The sequence below is a fragment of the Lepisma saccharinum genome, chromosome 28 (assembly GCF_977018435.1).
Source record: "Lepisma saccharinum chromosome 28, izLepSacc3.1, whole genome shotgun sequence".
In the NCBI taxonomy this organism is placed as follows: Eukaryota; Metazoa; Arthropoda; class Insecta; order Zygentoma; family Lepismatidae; genus Lepisma; species Lepisma saccharinum.
The window spans coordinates 20137753-20164525 of record NC_139256.1 but is presented as its reverse complement, the minus strand read 5'-3'; the positions used below and the strand labels follow the sequence as shown (position 1 = coordinate 20164525).

General features: G+C 37.0%; 1 protein-coding gene across 1 annotated transcript in view; it reads left to right on the top strand.

Annotated features, from left to right (window-relative positions):
- The first annotated feature begins 3240 nt into the window (after positions 1 to 3240).
- Akt (AKT serine/threonine protein kinase) overlaps positions 3241 to 26773 on the top strand; it is an 89012-nt gene continuing 65479 nt past the window's right edge. The window contains exons 1-2 of the mRNA XM_083114129.1: positions 3241 to 3539; positions 13636 to 13719. The gene's annotated coding sequence lies outside the window, so the exon portion shown is untranslated. The remainder of the gene's footprint in view (positions 3540 to 13635; positions 13720 to 26773) is intronic.

Below are 26773 nucleotides of genomic sequence, written 5' to 3'. Positions count from 1 at the left end.
AGCTTTCTGTTTGTTGAAAACGATAAGACATCCCAAATGTCTTACCTGGACCTGCTTTCAAGCTCATAGCAGTTTTGCGACACCCCAACAGATGTCTCTGTCACAAATAACGAACGTGTGCAATGCTGATGGCCCTCGGGCAGGGTTGGCATGTTTAAAACAAAAGTGTTTAAAACACTTTGTTTTAAACGTTTAAAACACACGGCTTTGTTTTTTTTACAAATGTTTTAAACGTTTAAAACAATCTGTTTTAAACATGTTTTTTTTACAAGTGTTTAAAACACATTTTGGTGGTAGATATTTTATAGTCTGTGATAATTTTTTTGTTTGGCAACCCTGTTTTTCATTGAATCTGTGTCAATTAATCCGTTCTTTACAGGTCTCACTTATCGCACAACACTTGAGCAACCTTATGTTCTGACGTCACAGGAGAAAGCTTTATAATTTTAGGCTAAATGCCTATGTTGTTAGGTTAGGCAGGCTAGCAATGTATGCACAAGGTAGCAAGATTGTTGTGCGACAAGAAAGACCCGTGCTTTACTGTAGAAATCGAAACCTCTCAGTTCCTTGTTTCGTATCGTCCTGTAAGTTTGAGACTGGTGGAAGCTTGAAATGGAAACTAATATCTAAATACACAATGCGTGATTTTGATCGTGACGTGATTTTTTTTCTTTTGCGATACGATTCATTGGTTTGTATAACTGAATGAAGCGCATATGCTTACTTTTGGAAACATAATTTTGTACTTTGAAAAAAATCATCTGGAGAATCTATTATGACACTGCAGGTTGTTTTCTGCTATATAAACTGTTCAGGCAGCAGGAAATATTTCACCGTGATTTTTTCAGGACGAGGATAGGAATTCTATAATATTTAGTTTCTTGAAATTTAGATGAATATAAATCCTAACCTACTTCAGTAGTGGCGGAAAAAGGGGGGCTATTACCCACAACTTTTGTCCCTGCAGTCACGGCCGCCGACTTGTCAAAATTATTGGGGGGCTCTGATCACTGAAATATATTATTGAATGACTCACTCTCTCCCTTTTTTAAGTTTTGGCCACAGTGTTCGGAATCTCATAAAAGTCCGATCCGGACTTCGGGAAATGATTTCCCGAATTTTCGGGATCCCGTGCAGTCAGGAAATACTGAATGCTCATTTGAAAATGTCGTTATTTCTCGACGTTTCTGCATTGTCAATTTCTGGAACTTACCGTAAATTGTTAGTTTTTAATCCAGAAATCACTTAAAATGAAAATGACGTGTATAATTCGAGATTTTCAGAGCTTCGGGAAATTTTGAACATTTCCCGACTCAGTAGGGAAATTGAAAATTTTTCCCGTCCCGCACACCCCTAATAAAAGCCCATGAATTCCTCAAAAATGTCATTTTTTTATTCACAGTTCGAATGCAGAATATTAATTGTCCACGGTTGGATATGTCACAAGTTTCGTCAACCATAATAGCAAAATATTCCCGACTTTTATTATCTGCTACCACGGAGCGCAAAACAGATCTCCCTAATATATCAATGATCTCGTTCTGAATGTCATGCGAGAGCCATTTGTAGCCCGAACGTCCCATCCACTACCCTAGTTCATGCACATCGTCTTTTGAAACTCATGTTTAGTAAAAATTTTAACAATACTCATAATTACATACTTAGTATATACTAGTAATAAATCATGCGTTTTGCTGTCTCTGGTCATAGCCTCCCCAAAGTTGATGGTTTAGCGGTTTTAGTCCACCAAAGTTGATGGTGTAGAAAATTTTAAATGTGTATTAAAAGTTAAGTTCATGTGGCACAGTTCAGAGTAAACTTTACAAGAGAAGCAAAATAATACATTAGATCTTCTTAAGCAAAATTATTTGGGTGGCTCTGCCCCCACATTGTTAATATTGGGGGGCTCGACCCCCACCCCTTAAGCCCCATGGAGTCGGCGCCTATACCTGCAGTAGAGGTGTGCGAGATCCCGAAAAGTCGGGACCGGGATCGGGAAAGAAAATTTCCGTCCCGATCCTGACTTTCCGACGTTTTGGGATCCCAAGCAGTCTGGAAATTCCGAATGGTCATTTTAAAACGTCGTCAATTCTAGACATTCTCTGCATTGTGGTTTTGTACCAGAAGTGCAAAAACAAGCACTTAAGATGGAAATTACATGTAGAATTCGAGATTTCAAGAGCTTTGGGAAATTTCGAACACATCCCGTCCCGAAAATTTTCCGACTTTTTCGGGAAATTGAGAATTTTCCCCGTCCCGACCCAAAAAAATTCTGTACCCCACACCCCTACCCTGCAGTATGGTAAACCTTATCTCCAAAGGTAAATAAACTGTCCTTGTCGCCATTGTACTCATAAAAATGAGTATTTTTTCTCTGTAACGACTTTAACTATAATTTACTGGGAAAAGGTTGAATTTGTTTTGTTTAAAACATGTTTAAAACATGTTTTTTTTAACTCATGTTTAAAACTATGTTTAAAACAAAAAAAACATGTTTTAAACAAAAAAAAACAGTTTGTTTTGTTCTTTTTAAAAAAAACACAAATTTTGCCAACCCTGCCCTCGGGTATCGAAGTCTGGTCGAAGGTAGGGGGTTAAAAGTCAAAATTTATTGCAAAATGGCCATGAATTTTTATTTTAAAAAAAGGGGGCGGGGGAGTCGGAGTTGACTTGTCTGTCGTCGAAGTGACCCGAAAAAAGAGAGGGGTGTTGGGGAAACTGGGAAACGTAAACGACGATAATACTGTTCAAATTGCCCTTCGCTATTTCCATTTTTTCTTATTCTAGTTAATACTCTCTGCTTATGTTTTTGTTTTAATTCTTTATGAAATTGAAATTGTGAATAAGAATATTTTACGGTGGCAATGGTGAATGGTGCCACGGCCAGGCATTGAATTACATCACTCATTAGAAAATGTTCAAATTAGTGTCGCGCTTCCTTGCAGATGGCAGCAGAGAAAATAAGCGTGGCTTCATATAAAGAAGAAGTCACTAGCGAGTGGTCTTGTGTCCTCCCTCCTTGTTTGCGTTGATAATAAATTAAAATCTTTTTGTCAATATGTAGATTATGTCTACGCATATATAACATAAATCATAGTTTCAAAACAACTATTGCCTTTATTTACGGTAGACCATAAATAAAAAAGGTAATGGTGTCAGCATAAGTAAAGTTTAGCTTTAGCCAGCCGTATTTGTGAATGAGTGCCACAAGCGTAGAACCACAGCAGCCGCACAGCGCCACAGACTAAACAGACTCCGCAAGGTTTCCGGTACGAGACGAGATGATGACGTCAGAGAAAAAAAAGGTGCAAGGAGACGAGACAGAGTAGCCACCGAATATCCGATACAGTTCGTATTGCGGAAAGTGTGTTAATTGCGTTGATCAGTAGTGGTTTTTGAGAGATGCAAGTTTGGAATTTATTGTTGCTGTTTCGGTCTTCGATGGTTTCGATGTGTCTCATGTAAATCAATCAAAGTGAATGTTATTGTGTTAATTTTATGACTGTCAAGCATTATTCACAAATCATTTTTGTGGGAAGGTAAGGAACACTTTCTAGCCTTTTGATTTTGATTAAAGTAGTTCGTTGCTGTGAAAATATCGACAATGATCATGCCTTTTTCTGCCTCTATTTAAAACCTTGTATTACATTTACGTTAAAGTTACGGAGATCAAGTCCAACTGAAAAGCATATGCTGCACATATACAATAATTAAAATTAATTCTTCGTTTGTGTTGACATTTATTGAGCATCTTAGTAATTCGGAAGCTCGTCTAGAATCAAATTTGAATATCGGGATTCTTAGTTTTTTAATCGAGTAAACCATACCCGAAGTGAAATGTTTTTTTAGAAGGGTGACTATCCTTAGAAGAGGTACATGTTTGTAGAGAGCTTTTAGGATCAAGTTTTAAATGCAACTTGCTGACAAGTTTTAAATGTAACCGCTTTACTGCAGAATAAGAATGTAATTTCAGTATTAATGGATAAGAATGAATTTTATATCAATGTACAGGGTGAGCAAACAATGTCATTACACCTTTATGTAACAAATGTAGGCACTATTATTCTAACTTATTACAACTGCACGTATACGTTTTGGAACATATTGCTTCAACGAATAACATAACGTAATGTCAATAATGGCAAGAAAGAAAACAAATTGTCCAAAGGTTATGTATGTACCCATCTATTCTTGTAACAAGAAGTAACAGTGCAGTGTTCAACAACAATACTCTTCATGATTTCAGCAAATTGTCACATGTTGAGAGATGTAGGTTTGTGCAGGTCAGTCAAGTGTAGCTCCAAATTGCTGTTGGAAATTGCATGCACCTCTTCTATTGTGTTTCCCGTTCTTTCCCTTGCGTAAGACAAACATCGTGCAGTAGTATGTTACTCAATGGTAATATTACTTGTATCAGCCAATGTTTATGGTGTAAATCTTGTACCCTGAATTGTGTTTTAGATAAGACATTTCTTCCTATAAACCAGACACTGTTCTTTTCACACATTATCGGATTATAGAGGTACACATTTTTCTGACATGTTCCATTTTGATGTCTGTAGAACCATAAATGGTACTCACATTCATTGACTTAGATTAACAGGAATGGGACATTCCATGAAATGTGGTCCTACTCTATGTCAATAATGGCAAGAATTTACAATACTGGACCCTTCTATAATTTCTATGCTACTGCTTATACTCGCAAAATAATTAGTCGCAATGATTTATCTGAGGTTAACATGTTGGGGTGAGGTGTAGAAATTGTTCATTAACATGTAGAAGTTGTAAAATAAGTTTTTCTATTCTCACAATGATTCTCCGTTTACAAGTATTGGAACTATATTAGTTGATGTGAACACTTGACGTTCACAATTAGTTACGCTGTCTACAGCATTGCCACACTGTTGATTTCATACTTGGAGAGCATGGATCGTGTAAGAATGGCGGATGAGAATGTGGAGTGATTTGATTACAGGTAAATTTGTCAACAATGCATCAATCGTAAAATTGCAAGATACGAAAATGGCGTCTTCGGTGAACAATGTTTGCCATTAAAGTGCTACGAAAATAAGATTTTTGGTAACAGTTCTTTATATCGGAGACACATTTCTTCATTTTTACAGAAGAAACTACTTACGGAAATTAGTTTCTCCAAGCTTTCCAACGTTCGTCGAGGTATTTTCTTTCATCGTGAAATATATTTAACTGGGAAATCATGTATTTTCAAGAGAGATATCTCACCGACCACAATTGCCATTGTTTTCATTTTGCCTCCCGTATCTAAACCGGATGCAGCATACGTTTCATGACATACCCCCTGTCAGTGTTTCCAATCCTTTTTTTTTTCACTATGCTTGCCTAACCTAACGTTATCTGTGAATGGTTCGTGGGGCTATCCGTCAGCTACCCGTTCATAATGTACAATTTTCACTGGTAACGAACATGATAGTAGGTATTTTTCGGAGAAGGAGGTTGGAAACACTGCATACCCAGAACGTGAGTCAAGATGTGACCGCCATATTGTGTGTTATGGAAGCGAGGAAAGGAATCAAAGAAATCACTCTGTATGTGAAAAATTGTGTTTGTTTTCGTGTAAAAAGCGTAATAGAACCTTAAACTATTCCGCAATACACAGTTGGGAAGTACGAACCATGCTAAACACAAAATATCTGATTTTAATGTGTGTCCGATATAACGAACTGTTACCAGATTTTTTATCGGTTCGTTACCATTGGGGCACATACTACTTTGTTCCGCCTACAGAATCCTGGGACAAATTGTGTGTCGCAAGTTTTCATTCATGCCATTCAAGCGTTACGTATCTGACATTCACACATAAAACTTAATGTTCTAGACATGTGATTGGATTCAAATATTCATAATGTACTGATTTCATAGAATTATGAAGAACTAAGTGGTGTCTGCTATCAACTGAAAAAAGAAAACATAGTATGATAACATATCCTGAATGCATGAAAAACATTAACAGACATGTGTTACACGTGTGTCTTCATTTGTCAATGTTTTTCATGCATCCAGGCTATGTTATCAGCAATTAAAAACATTAGGTATAACTACTCATATATATAACTTGGTACAATAGGACTCACAAGAATGTAGATTTTTCCTATAGGCTATATTGTGATTATTTTTTTTAAATGTTGTGACACACATTAGATTACAATAGACAGCTCTTTTGTCAATATCTACATTAAAGTGGACACCCGATTTGTCAACCTTACATTTCACTGAAATTATGCTCTTCTACTAGAGTATGCAATAAACATCAATCACACAAATAAATATAATACATACATGTATGCAAAAAGAACCCTTTTATAAAAAAAATATTAGTGACTCACGTTACAAACATTGTGGCTCATGTTACATTTAGTGTGTAGACAAGTTTCAGTTTAGCTAGTCTACTCAACAACATAATTACAGGGTAGAGTTACTTTCTCGCAAGTTACAAGAGTAGCAAGTCACATAGTAACAGGAGTGAAATAATACTTATTTCAACAAGTGAGCAAAATGGAGAATTGCAATTCATATAATTAAAAAAGAAAAATGTTTCAAGATACTTAACAAAATACAAGAATGAAAGTAAAGAATTGCAATTTATGCAATGAAAAGAAACATTTTGAATTACAGTAACAGTTCTAAGATAAGAACATTAATTTCAAAGTACTGGAATCAATACAAGTGCAACACAAATTATACAGTATAAGTGGTGAATGTTTGGTAAAACGAGCCTACTCAAATTTATAATGACCACATGCATTGACAAGGATGGGTATGTTTTTCTTGATGAGCTGTGAACGTGTGTGAAATATTTCGTCTGGTGAAGACTGCCAGCAGAGTGTAATTTACACATATTACTCAGTATTAGCTAAGAAAGTTAACAAAAATAGTTGTTCTGCACCGTATTTTAGCCAACCTCATATACATCATGACTTGCGTTACAACTTCTTTTGCTGTATATTAGGCAATTCCAACAAAAGAAGAAAAACACTTTTTTTTCATTGTGGTATTCTTATAGAAACAAGTAAACTATATATTTTGCAACAGAAGTAATTTGTTTTATAAATACTGGAAAAAATGTGTGTTTTTGTGACTTGCGTTACTGCTACGCACGTGTTTTAAAATATTTTTTTCGAAGCTATAAAACTTAATGCATTTAAATTGGTGCTCCTGAGAAATGAGTACCTGATTTACTTCTTTCCAATGTTGCAAAACTAGATAGTGTAGCAACTGTAAATCTACTTGTCATCAACTGCAATAATCACAAATTTCCAGCCTTGTTTTTCACCTACTTTTTATCGAACTTCACAAAACTTGTAATTCATGTCGATTTCTAACACTGAAATATGATATTTTGGTCCTTTACCAACATGCCTGCAAAAAAATAAGCCAAAATGAACAGTTTTAATTTTTCAGTTCTATGTCCTGCTTTTCATGGAATGAACCATTTTCTTTTTGCCGATGAATAAGACTTTTCGTGGTAACAAGTGCGTTATATCGGAGACACCTTAAAATTGGATATTTTGTGTTTCTGATGGTTCGTACTTACGAATTGTGTATTGCGGAACATAGTTGAAGGTGCTATTATGCTTTTTACATGAGAATAACAAGTAATTCTTTTGGTTCCTTTCTTCCGTTGTGGAACATACAATATGGCGTACACAGCTGTGGATCATTGCGCGTCGTGGTTGTGTTTTGTCGATTTGGAGTGGGTATGCAGTATATTCATTAATACGACTTCTTAACCGAAAAATACCTACTTTCGTGTTCATTATGTCATCACAAACCATTGACGGGTTGCCCCAAAAACCATTCACGATAGCCCCACAAATAATTGATGGATAACCCCAAAAATCATTCACAATAGCCCCACGAACCATCGACGGATACCCTCAAAAATCATTTCCGGTTAGGTTAGGTAAGCATAGTTAAAAAAAAGGGCACGTTTGGAAACACTGGTGAGACCACGTGACTTTCGATGCTCACGCCATCATTAGGGACATAATGGAAACAACGGCATAATGTCGCTTTGCACAAAATGCAATTTTATTATACAAAAGTGCTTATTTCTTGTTGAGCAGCATTCTACGGTGAGAAAATACCTCCACAAACTTTCACAATGCTACAGAAACTCATTTCCGTAAGTAGTTTCTTCTGCGAAAATGAAGTAATGTGTCTCCGATATAACAAACTGTTACCCTTTTCTGAACTGGAAACAGTGGTAATTACATTCACAATCATTTTCATTATGCTACGACACTTTCTCTTTCTTCTATGAACGAAAAATGCCCTGTTGATGGGAAGCACACATGCTTATGTAAGGTGCTTTTTATATCTTTTTTTCACCGATAAATTGCACCCCTCAAAACTTCAAAGATAGTAATTGCTAATCCCAAGGTTCAAATTTACTGCAAGAATAATTTCTACAATTGTGCAATAGCCTACTTGGTCTTTCTTCTATGAGACTGAAAAAAATCATTAAACATTCGGAACCATTGCCTTAAAAAATATTAGCCTATATGCTTCACAGGCAAATGAATATGTAGTTCCGTTTCTAGGATCTTACAGATACGACGACGCATATGTTAACAATAACAACTATTTATTACTGCCAAAACGGTAAGATACAAAATTGTTCAAATTTCTATGACGTCTTCACCTCGAGACCGCCATTCTACCGGATACCCACAGACTCTTCAATCCCGCGTAAAGTGAGCATAGTTGCCAGTCCGCAACATTCCCCCCTTTGCGAACATTACGCGCTAACAATAGTATTTCTACTTTTACATGAATATGCCCTTACATATTTTCTCCATTTTTGATTTAGTCATTTTTAGTTAGTATATCAGCTTCTAGATTTTCTGAATTTACATGTTGAAGATACACATTCCCATTTGCTACATCCAGTTTTACAAAATTATATTTTCTATTTATATGTTTAGTTCTTGCCTTTACATTGTTACTTGAGATCCAATCAATTGCTGATTTACTATCAGTTTTAACAATCACTGGTCTATTTACAAAATTTCCAACATCTAATTCTGATATTAAACTTATGACCCATTTTATATCACACAAACCTTCACATAATGCAATCAATTCTGCCTCACAAGTAGACAAAGCAACCAAATTCTGTAATTTGCTTTTCCAGCTGATGACTGAGTTTCCAACCTTGACAAGATAGCCAGTACGAGATTTTGCTTCTACTGCTGTACTCCAACTTGCATCCGTGCATAATTCAAGCTTACCACCTTCACTTGAAAAATTTAATGCATAATTGCACGTACCTTTCAAATATCTATATACTCTTTTTACTGCTGCTAGATGTATTTCCCTTGGATCTTTACTATACCTTGACAATTGACTCACACAAAAAGCTATATCTGGTCTTGACCCTACAGATAAATACATAAGTGAGCCTAACATTTGTAAGTACTTTGTTTTATCAACTGGTGCAAATCTTGGTTCAAATCACCTGGTGTTTTCACTGGATTACAATCATGAAGTTCATACTTCTTTAATATTTTTGAAATATAACCCTTTTGTGACAACTGATAACCTTCTTCAGTTACAATTATATCCATACCCAAAAATGAACTTAAGCTATTATTCTCTTGAATTACAAAATATTTCTGAATTATTTGCATTATCTTATCTATGCTTTCATTATTTGGACCTACTACCAAAAAATCATCAACATATACTCCTATGTACAAAAGTTCTTGTCCTGTCAGTTTATAGATACAAGGATCACTTTCCAATCTTTTGAAACCTATTTTGGTGAGAACTTCGTTCAGTTTCTCATTCCAACAAAGACCTGATTGTGGTAACCCATACAAACTTCTTTGTAATGTACAAACTTTGTTTTTATGCCTATCTTCCATGAACCCTTCTGGTTGTTCCATGTATATTTCTTCCCTTAAGTTACCATATAAATATGCAGTTTTTACATCATAGAGTTTTACTTTAATTTTGTAATGTGCTCCCACAGTTAACAATACACGTACTGATTCCATTCTTATTACTGGTGAAAACGAACTCTCATAATCAAGGCCTTCTCTCTGTCTGCAACCAACTGCCACCAATCTTGGTTTTCTTTTGTATATTGTCCCATCCATGTTCTCCTTTGTACTAAATACCCATTTGCTTCTTACAACCTTCATGTTCTCCTCTCTGGGAACTAATGTCCAAACATTATGTGATTCCAATGCTTGCATCTCTTCGTTCATTGCAATCTTCCAATTTTCACTGTACGCTGAACTCATAGCTTCATCGAAGGTTTGTGGTACGACATCTTGTGCAAAATTTGTTTGTTCTCTTGCTTTTATCCTCTCAGATCTTTTCACACCTAGACTTTTAAGTTGATCTTAATTTCTTTTCAAATTTTCTTTGTGTCTTGTTTTTAACACTTCGTTTGTTTCTCCTTTCTTCCGTCCACTTCTTTTGGCTCCACTGTCTTCTATGGTTAACTCATCTGTTTGTATTTCTTCTGGTAGATCTTCAGGTGTTAAGTCAAGAAATATGTCCGGTCCTCTTTCTTCTACCTTCGATTCATGCAAATGGACATTGCTGTTGTCATGTTGCTTACTTTCCCTGTCTTCATCATGTTTATACTTCAAGTTGTTGAATTCTAGTTGCTCTTCCAAATTACAATTCATCAGTAAGCCTCCACAGTTTCTTTCATCGAACACAACACTTCTAGCTTCATGTATTTGTTTTGTTTTGGGGTTGTACAGTCTGTATGCTTTCCTTTTTCTGGAATACCCAACAAATATTTCCTTTTCTCCCTTTGGTTGAAATTTGCTTCTACACTTCTTCGGAATGTATCTGTATGCCACACATCCATATACTTTCATATGTTTTACTGTAGGCTTCCTTCCCGTCCATCTTTCCATTGCAGTTTTTGTGCCACCATCCTTGGTAGGTATACAATTTTTGATGTACGCTGCCGTTGCAACCGCTTCAGCCCAAAATTCTATGGGTAACCTTGCATCAATTAACATTGTTCTTCCCATATCTAGTAGTGACCTGTTTGCTCTCTCAGCAATACCATTACTTTGTGGACTGTATGGAACAGTTAACTGGTGATCAATACCTTCTTTGTTAAACAACTCTTGAAATTGACTGTTAACAAACTCAGTACCATTGTCTGACCTTACACTTTTTATACAATTGTTAGCTTCCTTTTCATATTGGCTTTTAAATTTTACAAAGTAATCCAAAGCTTCATCTTTAGTTTTGAGAAAGTATACAAACACCCTTCTACTGTAAGTATCTACAATAACATACATGTATTTAGCACCCCCCAATGACTCTTTTTCTACAGGTCCACATAAATCCATGTGTATCAAATCTAGTGGTTTCTCACATACATCATTGCTTTGTTTAAAAGGAAGTTGTACAATTTTTCCTTTTGTACATGCATCACACAATTCTAATTTTTCTGAAGTTTGCTTAAAATCTAAATCTCTTACCATATCACTGTCCTTCATTTTATTTAAATATTTTTCATTCAAGTGACCTAATCTTCTGTGCCACATGTATTTTTCATTGTTTACATTAGTTTCCATACTTAAGCATGCATCCTTACAATGACTTACATCTGATCTTACATAAGTTTGTAACGTGTACATACGATTCTTTTCCTGTGCTTCTGCCACTAACATGCCATTTTTGTCAATTATCCTTGCACTATTTTTGGAAAACAACACTTCATTATCATGATTCACCAAACCTCTAACTGACAATAAATTCAAACGCAAATCAGGTACATATAATACATCATAAATACACACATCGTGAAGTTGGCCATCATTTGTGACTGTTGATACCTTAATGTCACCTTGCACTTTGGCCTCCATCGATTTTCCTTCCTCCGCAAGTTGCACTTCTCTTCTAATTTATCAGCCAGTCTTCTTTATTTGTCATGTGAGATGTACAACCAGAATCTATACACCATACCTGCACTTCTCTTCTGTCTTCCTGCATGTCGTATACAATGTAAGCAGCTTCCATGTTGTCTTCGCATGTGAATCCCGTCTGTTTCATTTTTCCCTTCGGTGTTTTAGAAGATGTAGATGCAAAGGTAGACGTAGAAGGTCTCCTAGCTTGAGCTTTCCCACCTTCTTTATTGTGCCAACATTCTTTCGAAAAATGTCCTACTTTTCCACACGTCCAGCATCTTCGCACAGCTTCTTTATTTTTCCAATACTTCTTATCCCGTGCCTTGTATGCCTGTTCGGATATTTCATTGTAGTCCATTTTATGTAACCTAACCTCTTCTTCTTTTAAGGTATCTTGCACTTCTTCAATTGTCGCACCCCTTTGTGCTCGTAATACTGCTGCGACGTTTTCATACTTTTGATGAATACCCCGTACAATATGATACACTACTTCTCGTGTCGTAATTGGTTGACCCAATACACTACTTCTCGTGTCGTAATTGGTTGACCCAATGCAGCACTTTTTGACATTATGTTTCGTGCTCTCAAAACATATTCGTCAACACTTTCCTTCTCACCCATTTTTATATTCTTCATTTCCACACCTATATCTATTATTTTGTCCTGTGTGTTTCCCGTGTGAATGCGTTTAAGTTCATCCCACACTGTTTTTCCACATGTCTCGTTAATGAACAGTCCAGCCTGGTCGGGCGATAAAGTAACAACTATGACACCAAAAGCTTCGTCATTTTTCTTTTCCCAAACAATTCTAGCCTTTTCTTCTGTTGGTTCATCATTCAATATTGCGTCCTTGTACAATCCCTTACTTCGCAGCACTGCACTTACCTTTAGTGCCCAGACATGATAGTTGCCATTGTTCAGTAATTCTATCTTACTCACGTCTGCCATTCTGCTAACCACGAGGCTGCTAGTTCCGTTTCTAGGATCTTACAGATACGACGACGCATATGTTAACAATAACAACTATTTATTACTGCCAAAACGATAAGATACAAAATTGTACAAATTTCTATGACGTCTTCACCTCGAGACCGCCATTCTACCGGATACCCACATACTCTTCAATCCCGCGTAAAGTGAGCATAGTTGCCAGTCCGCAACAGAATACACACATGTTAGTTAATGTTTTTCATGCATCCAGGCTATGTGATCATACTCAGTTTTTTTTTTTCAGTTGTTAGCAGACACCACTTAGTACTTCATAATTCTATGAAATCAGTTCATAATGAATATTTGAATCCAATCACATGTCTAGAACATTAAGTTTTATGTGTGAATGTCAGATATGTGTGAATGCCGTGAATGAAAACTTGCGACACACAATTCGTCCCATGGTTCTGTAGGCGGAACAAAGTAGTACGTGCTGCTGCAAAGGGTTGGTAGCTGCAGTTATGTTGATACCTCCATGCAATCCCTATCCGTCTCTTGCATTATTTGGTCAAGCCCTCTAGACTCGATACTTGTTGCACAGAGGACTTGTTTTCCTTTGCTTCCTCCACAGACTCTTAGGATGCTGTATAGTACTTGGTTAATTTATGCCACATACATTTCTGCTTGAATAATAAATTAATTTAATTGAAAATCTCTGATCTTTTTCAGACACCCTGTGTAATGTATGTAATAATGTATTTATTATTTGATTTTTCAGGTGAAATTTGGACAGTACATCAAGATGCTTGGAATTTTGGAAAAGGTGTCCTTGTGATATTGATTTACACTATTATTGACTGGGGTAAGTGTCACTATGTATAACTGCATTTGCATGTTAGGTTATATACAGGGGTGCAAATGGTGACCCTTTCTGAGACTGCCCAAATGACAATCTCTCTTCTACATAGCACACACTCGACTGCTTTTTACAGACTAACAAGGCTCTGGCATCTGGGCACACAGCCAGTATAATCCTCTGTGAGATTTGAGTTTGTGATTGTCCTTTCATCCTCATATTCGTGATTAGCCAAAAGTGGCATAGATACCTACAGAGTAAACTAAATCAGCCAATTGTTACAGCTACATTGTGTAGGAAGAATCCATTATGTATCAATATACTTCCCAGCTTCGGGCCCAAAAAATGTTAAATGTTCTAATTTTGATCTCACCATGGAAGTTTCCGAGTTGGAATTCCAGTCTCGGCATGGGTGTTTCTTTTTAGGTCCGTTCAGCAATTTCATCTAATCATTGCACATCATCATCATCCTTAGTGGTGACGTCAACAGTGGAAAACTGAGCACAATTGAGTGCAGCCCTATTCAGTAACATTGGATTTTCCACTGCAACTGGTAGCTTTAATGATTGTGACAGCAGTTATGAAACAAAATTCTGATGTGTATAGTACATCCATGTAGAGATGATATTTCAGAGAATACATCTATATATCACAGACACCATAAGGTAAAGAATAATGCATTTTTGAAGAACATTAGACATTCCAGTTTCGAGCACAACCAAAGCTCAGCCGATATCAAGTGCAGTCACGCTGCCACTATGGATGATGAAAACCAGCAGCCTCATGTGACTGCAGTGACTCCTCGCATTGGCTGTGGTTCCTTAAATGGATGCTACTAGGAGCATTTACTTTACTCGATTTCCTACCCCATGTATTCTTTACATTCTCTTCTGTAAAGTGTGCGTTATGTATAGACACATTCGCCAAAATTTCATCTTTACATTGATGTACAATGCACATCATAAGTTGGTTTCATGACTTCAGTCACAGTTTTAGAAGTTATCCTCTGCAATCAAAAAAACAATGTTATCACTAGGCTTCGGATAGTTTTGCACTAAAAAACCTTTAAATATGCATGCAAATATGCTCTTTAAATGATCGAAATATGCTCTTTAAATGATCAAGATATGCATTTAAAATTTTAAAAATATACATCAAACTCAAAAAATTTAGCCATAGCTTGTAACTATTTATTAATTCCACTGTTTACATAAGTAAAAAAAAAAAACATGGTTTGGCTTACCTTATTGACAATTGGCCATATTTTACATATGGTTTTTGTATATGCATCTTTATGATAAGTCCACTAACTGTTTCTGACTTCACTGGATGTCACGATTAGCAGAAGGTGGCATTTCACCAGCTCTCTCTCATTCTACTCAACATGAAAGGTTACTATTGCACTTAATAACTATGTATTGTTTCAGATGCTCAAAAGTAAACTTGTGCCTGTTATCCACGAGAATACTTTTATACTCTGAAAACACTCTCCACATCACAAGAAACAATAGGTGCATGTTGTAATTTCAACAAATCTGAAATGTGCAGTTCACTTGGAATACCGTCCACATTTGCTCTATTCGTGAAGGGAAACAAAATGTTCTTTAGGAACTTGTAGCCAGAATTATTTGCGAACACATACTGAATCATGTTTCTGAATTGCTCCAAAGGAAAGGAAACTACAAATTTTCAGACAGAAACAGCAGAATATGCATTTTTAAGGAAAAGTCGGTAAAATATGCAATATATCCTGAAGACACTGAAAATATGCATTTGCATATGCAGAATGCATAACTATCCGAAGCCTCGTTATCACATAAGGCAAACCCACGCGAGACGATTGTTTAGACTCAATCTTGCAGCGTGATGTCACACTAATATCCGACAGAAAAACAATGAACCTTCTAAAGTGTAAATGTCTATATTAGGATAAACAAGAGATGGCATGCACTGAAGGATTAATGTCCATCTCAGGGTAGGAGATAGTGCCTAACCTCTACATCCCCACGTGTTGTCATGGCACACTGGTGAAAAGTGGTGCATTATATCAGTAACATCAATGTCTGTCACCTTGGTCTCTAATTCGTCATTTTTTCTTCTTTTTAAAAACTATTGCAGTATTTTGTGCTGATGACTTCTGATTTTTTTTTGTTTTCTTGTGTTTTTTGGGACTTCTCACAAAATGACAAATTATTTTCAGTTGAATAAAAACTTCAATTTCATCATGTTCCCTCAATTAGTAATAAATAGAGTTAGGATTTTTATGACATAAAATTTTACAAAATATGCACTAAAATTTGAAAATATGCCCTTAAAACTAGACTGTTTCAAACATCAATATCTAACTTATGCTGAAATGTTTTCATATACATACTAATTTTATATTTCTTGAAAAAGCGAAAATATGCTGAATATGACCAAAAATCCATCAAAATATGCCTTATCACGTAGAAATGGCCAAATATGCCCTTAAAAGCACCTTAATTCAATTAGTTTCTTCACAATATGGATTTATATATATATATGTTTTGGGAACACATCATCCTTAACAAAAAAAAAAAAAGGATGCTAAAAATCCTAGCACTAGTAATAACTATTATTGTATTGATAAAGTAGCACAGATATGGAAGTGTTTCTTGAGCATTTGCTCTCCATAAAAGCTGAAAGTTTTAAATATAGCAGTTTAAGTACTATTTTTTTCTGCTTGCTACTGTGTTATGCAATCAAGTCTAATCTATCATTTGGATGTTGTAAGTTAGTTTTAAGTTCACTTAATGCTCAGATGGACTAATCAGGAATGGACCTACAGTTCAACCTTTAGCTGACGGCTGGTTTTAAACTAAATCAACACAGTATGGCAGCACTTGACACCTAATTTCTTGAAACCTACAGATAATGTAGTTCTGTAATTTTTGTTGCTCATCATAAATGTATGACATACTAGAATTACAAATCAATATTTCCATTATTCCTATTTATAACAAATGCATTTTGAAAATATTGATTTTCTCTCCAAATATTATGTAACTTATCAATGGGTAATATCCCTCAACCACTGATTGTTTCTGATGTTTTACTTTTGCATGTAGTAATTAAATTAAAAAATTTCACAACGTGTAGCCAGAAAGCATCCCAATTTTCAAATTGACCTGAACATTACGATTTTATAAAACGTGACATGTTTTTCCATTATTTATTTTTTCATAATTTGAGGAGAGGAAATACATGTCCCTGAAGTGCAATCTTTTGTTGTGCTTTCATGCAAATTTGGGCCATCCAGTGTTCATGATGATGCTAGAAGTGATTTTCCAGATTTTTTCCCCAAGAAGTATCTGCCTGTTATCAACGCAACTTGCCATCATTGTAGGAAATGCTGCACCTACTACAATTTTTTTTAGTTTATTTTGATCTATTTTGGTGACCACATGTGCATGCTGAATATGAATATTTGTGCAAAAAATTTTATTTTCTTCTTCTGCCCCGGGGCTGATATAGATGCAGATCATACCCTAATGCTGGGCAAAATAAGCATCCATTTAAAGAAAATTAAAAGAGTCTGCATAATGAAGAGAACTAACATTGAGCAACTTAAGGAAGAGGAAGACATTTTAGAGAGGAGGTCACTAAATACGGTTTGTTGTATAAAATGTACTCTACCGAAGAAACAATAGGGTTTGTGGCAATTCCTGGATGCAGAGTTAAGTAGCTGGAGAAACAGCTGATAACACTTGACAATCATCTTTCGATCCATGTTTTTTGCCCTGCATGCCAGAAAAGTTAACAAAGATATATATATTTACATTAATTTATATCAGTAACTGTGAGGAATGTTATTTACAGTTACATAAACGCTAAAGCCACCTCTTTGTGCGGCCCCTGTCCACCATCTTGCCACTAGCAGATAACTATGTTGACCAGTGGCATATACTGGGTTAAGAACCTGGGCTATCGCACCATAGCATAGTGTTCGAATGGACAAAAATTTGCTGGTGGGGGTGTTTTTGTTTTTTTAACTCATTTGGGGTCGTGTGTTGAAGTGATGTGACTCTGTGATAAAAAAATATATACCTCACAAATAACACTTGGAAATGTACACTGTCAGTAAGGAAAGCATTTCAAGAATTTCATTCTTATTTGCATAAATAAGAGGCCCATGTTGTGAAATATTATGTTGGCCTATATACGAGAATAAAAATAAAATTTCAATATATCTATTTTCACGATTTTAAGTTCGGGTACTTCTTGTTGGCGCAGTGGTAACGTCGTTGCCTTGAAACTAAAGGGTCCCGGGTTCGATACATGGTGGTTTAGATACCACTTTAACTGTAGGTCCAATCCCCATTAGCTTATATGTTCATAAAGTGGGCATACAAGAAAATCCACAAGGATTTGGAGCTTATCGTCATTCGTAAGCTGAACAGACAGCTTGTTCATTATGTCCCTCATTTCAGTTCACTACACAACACACACATCATTCACAAAAATGCAATCCACTCACTACTGTATTCACACGCTGCCTCTAAATAAATTCCATGCACCAAGACCACTCGACACGATCTAGACTAGAACTGATCTTGGTCATTTCAGTAATTTTTAGGTGCACTCATAAACCATTCCTGCTTAGCCAACAATTTTCTACTCCCCACTGTATCTCTAATTGTTTGAAGGTCAATGACCTCTTTTTCAACTCCTCTGCAAGTGTTCAATTATGTTCTTGTCCCTGCCATATGACACACTTTCCCCTTGCCTGCGATAATTTGGCTTCAAAATTCCCCATTCCTGGGCAGATTACATGGTGAGTAAAATTGGTTTGCAACATTGACCCTGACTGTTGAGGAAGTTCCGAGGGTTTTTCCCCTGCCATATGCAACCCTGTTCCATCTCCTGTAACAGTTTGGCTCCACAATTCCCCGTTCCTGGGGAAATGACATGCTGGGAAAAATTGGTTTGCAACATTGATCGTGTGATCTTTGTGGTAGCCCTGTCACGCTTGCTTATCACCCCCGTGGAGTTGCCCACCGGCGCTGGGCCAGCAGCCTCGCGAATTCAAAGAAAGCGTGCAATGTTTCCAACTCCTAAGAAATCAGGTTCATCTTATTGTCTTATTGCAATGAACAATTTTATGCACATTTTCTGATAGATATTTTTTTCTGTATTTTATTGACTGAGGCAGACATAGCCTAGAATATACGCCTCTGATGTTGACCACAGGTAGGGAATGATGTCCTTGCGGCCTGAAGTAGCAATTGCTACCTCGCAACACCCATTTAGCAAACACCTCCAGTGGCCTTGCTACCTTGGTTTGTAATGACATGGAGACACCCAATGAAAATCTGAAGGGGGACAAAACTGCAGGAAATTAAATAAACAGCTAAGGCCATGTCCAAAAGGTGCAAGACCGTACTTGAAGCGAACATCTCCGAGAATGGTCTTCAAGTCGTGGACTGGAAGTGAATGTGTTTCAAATTGTACTTTGACTACAGCGCCAAATGTGATCAGTAAATAAAACTGAGGATATGTTGTTCTTCCCTTGTTTTAAACACTTATTTTTCACCATAGAAATCACATAACAATTTAAAATGTTCTCATTCATATATTTCCACACATTAGAAGAATTTCAACCAACAACTTGCTGACTTCCTACCTTCATGATTTCTAACAAATTAACAACGAGTCCACAAGTAAAGTACTCAAGCCTGCAACAGTGCATGCTCCGTGCTGTGGTGTTGTTTGCTCATTGTTTGACGCTTTCGAACTGCACTTCCGACAAGACCATACATCAAGTCTCTTTGTACCTTTCAGACGGAGCCTAAGAAGAGAGTGATAGAAGAAAAAATAGATGAAACAGAAATGTAAAGAAATTGAGGGATTAGGAAAAAAGTGGAAGGTATGATTTTATGTATCTTGAACTAAACCGCAGACTTTGCAAAGAAATGGAAATCAATATGGATGATAGAAGATGGCAAAGGTTGCAAAATCACACGCAGAACAAACAATACTGCATTCAGGCGCGGTTCTACCCTTAGTTCACATGGTCACGTGCCCCTCCATCCATTACGTATCTAAAAATAACTACAATTATAACGATTTATACTTGTGTGCAATGCTTGTATATGCTGTGCTGCAAGCAGTCTTCATTTGAGCTAAGACGGCTTTGGACGAAACTTGGCAACATAGCAATAGTCACATTCTGACTGCGGACTTCCTGCCTCACTGCTTTAACATCATCCCTACATTCTGAGGTCGGGGGGTTATTTGTGTTTTCATTGCGAATGGTCACAACATTGCCGAGACCCAACACTTGGGAGTGCTGTTCCGCTAGATGGTGGCTGGGTCCATTTACCGTAGCTTACCGAACAAAATGAATGACATGGAACTTGGGAAGAAGGAGGCGGGGAGGTCTTGTCGAGGTTCGATGCGCTTTGGAAAGTTTTTATAAACTGGTGTCATTTAGTGAGATCTTTACTGACTAGATATCATGCGCGTGAAAATAGTCCGAAATGAATCAGGTGAGATATTGCAAAGTCAATTTTTAAATCACTAAGAAGAATTGTTGGCCAAATAATTAGGCCGACCAAGATCACAGCTTTGCCTAAATCAAGTGTTCAAAGATTAAGATAAAAACATAACATACAACAGAAAATTTAATAAAAATATAAATGGATATGTGGTGTCCTGTAGCTAATTCCATTTTCTTAGTTTTCCGTACATTTTATTCAACGGAAAAGATGCATTGACTGAGAAATTTGCTACATCCATGAATAGGACAATAGAACTGATACACAAGGTAAACTTTTCTAAAGTATTACATATTTTTAATTTTATATATATATTAAATGCTGCTGGGATGACTTCCATTAGTTCTAAGATATAGCCTATATTTTGTATGTGCCTTGCACCTTGCAGACCCCACAAACCACCACTGACTGCATTTCTGGGGAAAGTATGTACAAGGTCTATATGACGAAGAGGATTCGAACAAGTGTTCTCGGGCTACCAGCCAGGTTAAATCAGCGTTAGCATCCAATGTTTTGAGTGAGAGAAATGTATGCATTCGAAACAAACATTGAATGCTAATACCATTTAACCTGACTAGTAATCAGAGAACACTTGTTTGAATCATGTCACCAGGAAAGCTACAATTCCTACTTCTGATGAGAAAAGGAATCATCCTACCTATTGAAGATTAAGGAGACTTATATGATCCTGAAGAATAAATTTAAACAAGCACTGTGGTGAATGAAGAGAGAACATAGCAATGGTCTGGTTCCTGCACAACAACCTAGTATCAATCCCTATCGAACCATAAAGTTCCTGGGTGAGGGAAGGAATGAGATCATTTGTTTATGTAATGAAATATATGAGAAATGTGATTGTCTGAAGACTGTGCTCCAGTTCCTCTACAGAAGAATGTTAATGCCATGAAATGTACTGCATTCTGTTCCAAATAGTACGAGGGGATATCAAGAAGTAATTGAGTAAATTTTTTACAGCCAAAATGGAATTGTATTCACAAAAACTGAGATATACATTTGTCCCACCGTTACACCAATTTTTTGATGCTCATGCGGTAGAAATCATTCGGCTGGACGCGTAACCAACGACATACGGCTGTCACAACTACCGTGTCATAGCTGAAGTGTTTGCCGGCAAGTTATTCCTTCAGTGGGCCGAACAGGTAAAAGTCTGACAGTGTCAGGTCTGTACTGTATGCTTGAGAATTTCCCAATGCCAGGAATTGACTTTTTGCGTCACTGATGCAGCCACATGGGGATGAGCATTGTCATGGAGAATGATGACCTCCTCCAGAAATTTTGTTGGACGTTTACGGCACAGAGCAGCTTGTAGACGATCCAGTGTGGCACAATATGCCGCAGCATTTACAGTTGCTCCTTTTACCCCAAAATCAGCAAGAATGACACCCTGGCTGTCCCAGAAAATGGTAAGCAAAACCTTTCCTGCAGACGGGGTTGTCCTGAATTTTTTTGGGTGGTGGCGATATACCATACTCTGTCACTTTCATTCAGGGGTGTAATGAAACACCCACGATTTGTCCCCGGTAAGAATGCAGTCGAGGAATGTGTTTCCAGCCCTATGGTAGAGGAGCAAATGCTGTCTAGTGGACCCACCTCGCTGACACTTTGCGATACCCAAGTTCTTCATGGATGATGGTGTATGCACTCCCCCCCCCCTTCCCTCGCCACCACTGATCATTTGATACAAAATTGTCATGATACTGTGCTGCCTGTCTGGTAGGTGGGTGTATTCAGTAGCTGCGAGATTGTTGTGTAGTTGTTGGAGGTTCAAACGGCGATGAAGAGTATATGCACTTGCAGCTAAATGTGTACGGTTTTCTTCTTCTTTCCTGGCACTACAGTCCATCACAGACCCTGGCCTCCTTCAGAATCTTCCGCCATCCATCTCTATCCACAACCTTTCTTCTCCAGCTTCTAATTCCGAGCAAACTCAGGTCCTCTTCTACCGAACCAACCTACCTTAAAGGTGGTATTCCTACTTTTCTCCTCCCTTCCATATTCGTAAATGTGATCTTTTTACACACCATGTTATCGGGCATTTATTATTAGTGTACAGTTATTATTAGCCTCCATAAATTGTATGACTATTTTTCGGAATAGGTCTAACAGGTGTGAAAAATGCATTTGTATGTGTAGAACGTTTAACATCTAAAGAACCGTCAAGTTTCTTTTCTGTTTGTTCTTCATTCTAGTGTTAGTGATGTTCTCTTGTTAGTTTCATCCTTATATCTATCTCTATTGTTGCAAATATTCGAGAAAGAAAGAGAACAAATTGCTTAAAGAGAAACTGAAACCTATAATCACTCAAGGTGGATTTGCCAAATTGCAATATGGGTAGCAGTCAAAGCGACATTTCCAATTATACTTTGAATTTAACTCAGGTTATAACAACTTTAAAATACTCAATAGAAACAAATGAAGCGAAAGGCATTCTGTATCGAGTATACTTTGTTGCTTCAAGACCTGAATGTTCGCATAGTTTCTTATTATCTGCAGAAAACTACGTGTGATCTAACTGTTGAGTTGACTCTCTCTTGGAAAAAGCTCATGAAATTCGAATAGATAATACTGCTTTCCAGGACGTTATTAAAGAAGTGAAGACGTTTGCAGATGAAAATAATATTTCAAGCGCCGTAGTAAATTAAACTGAAAACTCCCGAAACTAGTTGAGCAATGCCTGAAACTCCTTTTGCAAATAATGAAAGAAAATGCAACATCTTTAGGTCTGACTGTAAAATGTATCATTGATAAGTAAACACCTTTTAAACGGTATTAGTTACCCCTCGAGAATTTCAGGCTGGCGCCGTCTCCGTCTGAATATGAATTCTAGATATCTACCACCGGAATATCTTTTGTTCTTGTATGTTTAGAGCCTTTGAATTATGAATATCCAAGGAGCTCGAATATCATGTTATTTCAATACAATAACCCTCACGTAATTAAATGTTAGATATAATCATATAAGGAATCGGGAAGGAAAGACGTACAGTTCACGATTTATTCAAGTAAATGACTGAATTTGTCGGTTAGTGTAAGATTTCTAACACGTCATTTTGCATCTCCAAGGCACTGATCAATGCCTTTTTTTTCTTTCGATTTTGAAAACGTTACAGTATCTGAGGTGGAAACACTGTCAGTAAGAATATAACTAATGCCGTTAATATCTAAATAAAAATGTAGTATGTGCTTTTCGCGCACCAAATCATAATACAGTAACCCCGACATAGTAAATTCGCAGTTACGTAATAACTGTAGGTAGCTGTCACAAAACTTTTTTTATTTGAAAAGTGTGATTTCAGTATGTTTATATATTCTATTACATATTTTTCATAGTTTTATAGTTTATATCCGAGTAAATACTGCTGCATGATGTTTCATTTATAAAATAATATTGTATAAATATCCTTATATATATGTATATATATATATATATATAATATTTACATACAGTAACTCCCCGAGTTACGTAAGTAATGCGTTCCGTAAACTTTTACGTAAGTCGAATTTGTAAATTGCTTAAGTGTAACTTCATAAGAAACTGCAATATTTATTTATATTATTATATATATACATATATTTACAAAGGTTTACGGAACGCATTACTTACGTAAATCGGAGGGTTACTGTATGTAAATATTCACCTCTTTTTCACAGGATGCACAGAAATCTTTTTGATTGATTTCGTTTATGCTGCTTCGCATTTCTGCCTCTTTTGTCTAATCGCGAATATGGGGATGATATGATAAAGGGACGTTCCACAAATAACACCCATGTCCAGGCCGGGATTCGAACCTTTGGCTTCGTAGCGCGCCGTGCTAACCACTCCGCCAAACAGGTCGGCAGGATTCATTTTGAGTAGGCTATGCCCATGATCCTCACTCTTTAGCAAATCCCTAACATGGGATTGGAAATCGTAACGATGATAAATGATTATGGCATAGTTGATGGAATCAATTCAAACAGGATGCCCTAACCAAATTGTATAAACTTGTCAGCAGTGCATTTTTCGTAAAACCCCAGAGGTAAATATTACATCACTATTGTGCACTACGACACTTAATTTAAAATGCAGACACGATTTTGCCAATTATCAGTCGCTTAGACTTTGCGAGTTCGTGTTTCAGGCGAGAAAGTGAATTACGAATTCAACAGGTTTCCTCTTATAAGATTCCTTATATGGTCATTCGTTCTCTAGAATTGCGACCTTTTGCCTTTTTACCCTTCCCATGCAGGTATATTTACTTCCTCTAAACTTGTTTCTTAAAACAGCATTGTACGCGGTTTTACTTCGTGTGTGGGCCTTTTGCTTCTGTCTGTCATTCTTGGCTAGCTTGGCCGAGAGAGAGAGAGGCGTAGTCCTTGGAATTTGAGTCCCGGATTTTTTTCCCATAGCAGTGTGTAGGCTCGTGTGCTGCCTTTCACAACAGTGTAGGCAGTTCCTGCTCCTGTTTTGATCCCACTGTTTCAGAATTCTGAATCAACGATGTGCGTAAACAACGATTGTCCACATAGACATCGTAGACTACTAAACATGTGGCGCAGGATAGTTTTTGATTGGGTGGGAAGGTAAAAAGCTCATCCTCCACACAACACACACTCACTCTCTATATTGCCAATAATGATCGGACACCCGTAGGAATGTCCTGGTCTGGTGTGGTAGGCTTGGGTGGGGGGGGGGGGGTGCTAAAGCCTAGAGCGCCATTCAAAGGTTAATTTTTAAGGCATTCAACACACAAATATTTTGTAAATTCTACTTACAATAATGTGTAATATAGTTTAGAACGATGTGATTTTTTTTAAGCAGAGATGAATAATGTAAAATTACATTTTTTTTCTAATTAGAATACACTAATTGTATTATTTATGTTAATTATTATTCTTTTTACTTTTGCTGGAATTTTGTTTCCCAAGCTAGTAGTAATACTGCGTTTTTAAAGATGTTCGTCAGACACTAAGATATACCTAAAATATTCTCAAATATGCTAAACTGGAAACTACGAATCTTTAAATATAACCTACATTATTTTTTAATGAGTTTTGAGCGTTTCCTATTTCAAAATTTGTAGCAAGTAAATATCACAAACCGTATTATAAGAAGAAAATGTTGAAGAACGCACAATAAATGCCGATGCACCAGATCAAAACCCTTCCAAGGGCACCAGAATATATAGCTATGAGGCTGGATGCCAGTACGGGGGTAGGTGCGCCATTCGCCGCTATCACAGCCACAACCCTTGGAGGAAGCCTTTCCACCAGGTTGCGGTATGTCGTGAACTATCGGCAAGATGACATCATTTCGGTAAATTACTAAAAATAAAAAACAACCTGTTACTGTTATAGTTGCTTTCTCATACGGATGATCCCCAACCCTGAGCTCTCGCACACATTTTCTTGGTGGTCATCGGACACCCCGCAACGTCCATGGATGATTCCATATGCAAAGTACACCTGGGGATGCTTCGTACATTTTGCAGACGAAGCGCGAGGTATCGATCACATGTCCCCGTCACTGCTACCTGAAAGTTCCTTGCCGCTTTGTTGACCGCACATGTTGAGTGGTCGAATCTGCGATCCCGTCACTTCAGGTTGTTGGTTCGAGTCCTCGCCACGGCATAGGTTTTTGAGTTGGTGTTTTAAGTCCACTTTATGGATAGTAAGGCTAATCGGGACTGAACCTACATTTTAAAGTGGCTCCATGCCTTAGGTATTGCTTGATATGAAGTATCCATCAGTTTCATCTAAGCGTCATGGCGATTAGCCTATCGGAGCAAGAAAGCATGTTTTTGTTTCATTTCGCGGTCTTTGTATAGTGTGTACACAGGGAAATCCTTGAATTGTGGGAATTCTGAGCGAATTATTGGCTCCGAGAATTCTGCGTGAATTTTTCTTCGTAGGCGTGAAAATTCAAACTTTTATTAATCGAAATCCCATTGAATTTATACATATTTATAAATGCCGTGAGCCAAGTTTTTCACGGTTTAGTTTTTATTTTTAAGGAAAAGAAAGCTGCGTTGAAAATAAAACAATTTTCTCAGCCCGTTTGCAGAGCAATCTATCTAGAGGGAGGATCGTCGCAAAAAGTTGATTAGGTATTTTTATTATTGTTGCTGTTGATTACGTAAATTGGAGTGTGAAATTCTTATACAATTAACAAAATATAAACAGAACATGAAATGTAAAAGTGTAAAAATGAAGATATATTAGTGTCATCTGTCGTCGTATTCGTATTACACGGGAACTGGAAAAGTAGTGTAACTGAAATCCCATACCACAGATTACTACAAATACAGGAACGTTGGCCAAAGTCGACAGTGTTCTGACTGACAGGGTCAGAAGAAGAAGAAAATATACAATTAACACTTTTTCGTAGGTTAGTTACCTCAAGGTAACTTAATATACTATAAGGTAGCGCCATCCGAAAATTGCCGATCATGAACGAACGCGTGACGTCATGTGGGAGGATCGGTTATGCTCGGTGCCCCTTCGGTTATGTTCGTTCGGGGCTTGGCAGAAGCAAACGGCCG